Genomic DNA, 5,126 nt, shown 5'->3' on the forward strand with positions numbered 1-5,126 from the left:
TCACCCAATTGTGATAAAATGTTGTTGGTCATGATATGTTAGTCTTGCTCATTAAAAAGATGTATTTTCAGTTTTAACCCAATCAGCCCTTTCTTTTCCTTACTTCCTGTCTGATAGGTTCTTTCCACTGGCAAATAGGATGTGTGAGGTTGGCAGGGATGCAGGAGGGTATTCCCTGGGTGTCTAAAGGGGGTTATGGATCTGGAAGAAGGGGAAGGGGAGGAACAGCCTCTGTCCTTTAGTCCTGATGAAGGTGAGGTGATGCAAGTCCATTAAAAAACATTTGCTTCCAACCAGACTCCTTCCTCAGTAGTGTGGGCTCCTCTATTCTGGTGTCTGTCATGCTCTTGGTTCCTTTCTTGGAAATAGTTATGCTGAGCTTCATTATGAAGCAGGTCCCAGTACATCCTGCTGCGCTTCTGGCTAGGGGACCATCTAGGTGACCTCTCCTGGGACAGATGTCGTCTTTTTGAAAAGCTTCTGCTGGCAAGCCATATTGTAGCACTTGGCTTCAGTGCCATGAAGACAGCTGGTAAAAGAGGAGATGAGGACACAGTAACTCTCATCATTGACAGCTCGAGACTGTTTGATAACAGGAGTGGCTGTGAGCAGCATCTCAATCGAGTCACTATCATCGGCTGCACTGACTCCCGATACAGCTTTGGAAATGGAATTACTGGAAATCGCTCAGTCTCACTTCATGATCTCTTCAATTCAGTCTCATTCCCATAGAGGGCAGATGCCCAAATCTTGGTGGCCATGGTAGCCAAGGCTTTCGTGTGAATATCTGTAGCATCTGGTGAGGAAAAGTAGGCTGGATCAAGATGAAAGGCAGGTGAAGTGACCCAGGGGGAGGTACAGCTGGATGAGGAGGGAATGGAGGAGTCATGAGATGCTAGCATTGGATGCCAGAAGGGAAGGAGGGACTCCAAAGCTTGAGGAGAGAAGTGGTGGGGATGGAATTGGGGGTGGGGGCAGACCCATTAGGCGAAGGGCTGAAGGAGAGCGACTAAAGTAGGTACAAGGTTCTCAGAGGGGGTGGCTCGTCCATAGGCAGAATCACTAGCCTCTGGGGCATGGTCCTCTGGAGCTATTCCCACTCTCGAGACTCAAGCACATTCATGTTCCTGAGCTTGTGGCTTAAACTGTGACAGGTTCTTCTAGATGTCCGGCCTCATGTCCACTTTTTCTCCTTCAAGAACTTCCTGGCAGGAATCCCAACAATTTGTGGACAGAGTTTTCAGAGGCTACCACCTTCTCAGCATTCCTGGCCATTTGCTCCATTCTTGGCAAATTTTAATCCCCCCACATCACAAACTCCTACCAAATGAGTAACCTGGATCAGCTGCTGGTCTCCACACTGACTCCCATTGGACTCTCTGCCATATGATAAGACTTGCCTTTCTTAAGTTATTATCATTCCTGTTTATTCTGCCTCTGGCTTATTTTTTATCTGTAAAACATTAAGTGGTTCTGTTTCCACCGTTATCAGGAAAAAAATCTTTCCCGGTTTAGATCCAGGTCTTTAAGTGTTCTCTTTCTGGCAGATCCTAAGCCTTGCCACTTCACATGAAAAGCTTCCGGAATCCCATTTCCTTCATTCACATATCTTCTCTCTGAGGAGCACAATATTGTACCAGTTCCAGCCTCCCCAAACCCAGAATTCCTCACAGCCCTCCTTCCCTGACCTCCAGCGAGAGACCCTCCCCCCTGCCAGGCACTGAGATTCAGATGGGTGGTTTAGATGCTCCTTTGTCCTCAGCGTTGTGGTTTTTCAATGAGATTTTCTGCAGCATCAAACATACATCTTTGTGACCCAGTTCCTAGCACAAGGTCATGCACAGGAAAACACTTCAAACAGTCCTTATATGAAGATTGAGCCAGATGTAAATTCAGAAAACACAAATAAAACATTTTAAATGTGATATTTTAATACCTAACAATATTTTGCTTTGGGTTAATATTAGAAGCCTCAGTGAGCAGAGTCACATAGCTATGATGTACTTTTTAATACTTAGAAACCAAAAGTAATTTAAAAACACACAGACAACAAGTTAGATGAGTTAGAGGAGAATCCCAGGACCAACCATATTCCTATATAATATTGATTGTTCTCTGTGCTATAAAAATACTAATATAATAATGTCCCAGGTTCCATTACCAGTGGTATTCCTCTGTGTCTATACAGCCCTAAAGTCATAGGAAAAATTATGTCACTAGATAGGAGTGACATATCTAGTGACTCTTATTTAGTGAATTAAATAAGAGTTTAGGAATATTAAACATGAGTGGAATGATAAGGATAATCTAAATCAGCTCCCTGATTTTATACTTGTGGACTCTGAGGTAAAAAGACTTGTTTGTGTAGGACAGCTGGCTAGTTAGTGGGATAGTGAGTCTTCTTACGGCCAGGCCTGTATCCTTCTAACATGCTATGTGCATATGGGGAGTAAGTCTGTTGATTCTCTCAAGCTGCAGGCTTATCAGGAAGCCAGGATGGAATTATAGGGATCTATATAAAGGGAAGAAAGTCCCAAAATGCAGACTAAAGTTTTATGAACAAGATATTCATTATAGACTCTCTTTAATGGCTTATAATTAGCAAATTAGAAATTACCTGAATTCCAAGAATAAGGGAATAGTTAAGTAAATAAGAGGATAATGGAATGATAGGATAATGTACAATAAAATATTGTGCAGCCATTAAAAGTGTCCTATAAAAATACCATGGGGGAAAGCAGGATACTAAATTTATGTTTATAGTATTTCACCTGTATATATACACACACACAGAGAAGCCCTAGGTGGTTTGGCTCAGTGGATAGAGTGTCAGCCTTTGGACTGAAGGGTCCCAGGTTCAATTCTGGTTAAGGGCAGATGCCTGGGTTGCAGGCTCAATCCCCATAGGGGGCATGCAGGAGGCAGCCAATCAATGATTCTCTCTCATCATTAATGTTTCTCTCTCTCTCCCTCTCCCTTCCCCTCTGAAGTCAATAAAAATATATTAAAAAATACAGACAAAACATACTAAAATGGCAACTGTGGTTATCATAGTATCTTTGGGTGCTAGAACTAGGTGGTGTTTTCGGCGGTGTTTGTTTTTTTAAAATAATGTTCTATACTTTTCATAAGATGATCTAAAATGTATCTAATCTAATAAAAGAGAAACATGCAAATTGACTGTACCTTTGCTATGCCCCAAGCCATGCCCACCAGCCAATCAGAGCAACTATATGCAAATTAACCCAACCAAGAAGGCGGCCGGCAGCCACGGAGCTGGAGCAAGCAGGAGGCTTCGTTGCCCCAGCGATAGAGGAAGCCAAGCTTCCCACCTGCCCTGGCCGGCTGTGGGAGCAGGCTTAAGCCAGCAGGTGGGCATCCCCTGAGGGGTCCCAGTTTGCGAGAGGGCACAGGCTGGGCTGAGGGAACCCCCCCCCCACCCCATGTGCACAAATTTTTGTGCACTGGGCCTCTAGTTAGTTAATAAAAACCTATAAATTTTATATAAAATATGGTGTTCAATATCTCTACATCAGTCTTTGAAGCATAGAGGGTGTCTATCAGGAGAAGCCAGATTATAGTTAATTTGTGACCCTGACAAGAAAACTTTCAGGTGTTTGTTTTTTTACTCTAGGTCTAGCATTATTTTTTTCCCCATTATTTAAAATTCATTCATAAACCACAGATTACCTTGATTTTGCTGTGTGAGGTAGTATAAAAATAAAAGTCATTATGAGTTTGGGTCCTCCAAGAAGTAGATGCCAAGATGGGCTTAGATGTGCAAGAGAGGGTTACATCTATGAAGGATAAAGGGGGAGCGGGCAGGAGTAGGCAGAAAGAGTCCTTGGAGGGAAACAAAGGTCTGATCCCTTGGAAGCAGAGGGAAGGAAGGTTGGGCAGTAATGGTCTCAGACTGCAGTGCAGTTCCAAGAGAGGTTCAGCCAAGGCAGCGGGGAGTCCTCACGTCAAGTTACCCATTGAAAGAGTCTCGTGCTGCACAGGAATAGGACCACATTTGTACCTGCATCATGCTCAGGCATTGGCTGGGAGCAACTTATGGGAATTGTGACCTTGGTGCAAATGCAGTGGTACATTCTGAGAGGCAGCTACCAGCACCTTAGATTCTGCTCATCACAGTGGATATCTGAGCAGTACAAGTTCAGGGCTGCCACAGTCATTAAGATGCATATTATAAGAAGATGGATAGATGAAAGGTTCCCTAAGTCTTTGAAACACAGAATGAGTGACCTTGACATTCTCTTAAAGTTCATCACAGCAGGCAGATGTGCCAAGAGGCAATGCCACCCTGAAGCAACTTGGAGTGAAGCACATTTGAATTTGTGGGCTAATAATTGCCTCATGGAGACAGAAATAGTTACTGTGTGCATATTTAACTTCTGTAGATGAACTCTGGCTGGGGACAGGCAGCTCATCTCTTCTGCTCTACTTTGGTTTTGGTTTTGCTAATTCTCTGTTTCAGGTAAATATAATGAAGATAATAATATATCGCAAATGAGACACCAATTCAGAAATTTTCTGTTTTCCTGTTGGAAGTCTTGGCTCAACAGAGACTGTAATTACTGGAAAGCAGAAATGTAAAGCTGTCATACTGAAGTGTTTCCTCTATTTCTCTGAGGCATTTAATCAATTCAGCCAAAGCAATCAACAAAACCGGTTGTTTATTGTTTTACATTCCAAATCGCCTAATGACTGACTGGGTTTCTTCAGATTTAATTGACTAGATGTCGAACTGCCGTGATAACATAAACCAGCATGCCCACATGGCTCTAAAGGTGGCAAGATTGCAGAGAATTTACTATAGCTAATATTAATTAGTAAAACTATTTTCAATTCTCTTATACTTGAAACAAAAACACACTTAGTTGCCTAGTTAGTGTGACTCAGTTGGTTGAGCAGTGTCCCATGCATCAAAAGGTTGATAGTTCAATTCCTGGTTAGGGCACATGCCTGGGTTTCAGGCTCAGTCTCCAGTAAGGGGCATGCAGGAGGCAGCCAGTGGATATTTAGCTTTCAATGTTTCTTTCTCTCTCTCTCCAAAAATTAATTTTAAAAAACATTTTAAAAACAAAAAACAAAAAGACACTTAAGTTGTAAAATGGTTAAAA

The 5,126-nt window shown here is 42.6% G+C and overlaps 1 pseudogene; it reads right to left on the reverse strand.

Moving 5' to 3' along the window:
* Positions 1 to 272: 272 nt before the first annotated feature.
* Positions 273 to 4,178, reverse strand: LOC102774722 (annotated as a pseudogene).
* Between the last annotated feature and the right edge of the window lie 948 nt (positions 4,179 to 5,126).

Source organism: Myotis davidii, unplaced genomic scaffold, assembly GCF_000327345.1.
Source record: "Myotis davidii unplaced genomic scaffold, ASM32734v1 scaffold847, whole genome shotgun sequence".
In the NCBI taxonomy this organism is placed as follows: domain Eukaryota; kingdom Metazoa; phylum Chordata; class Mammalia; order Chiroptera; family Vespertilionidae; genus Myotis; species Myotis davidii.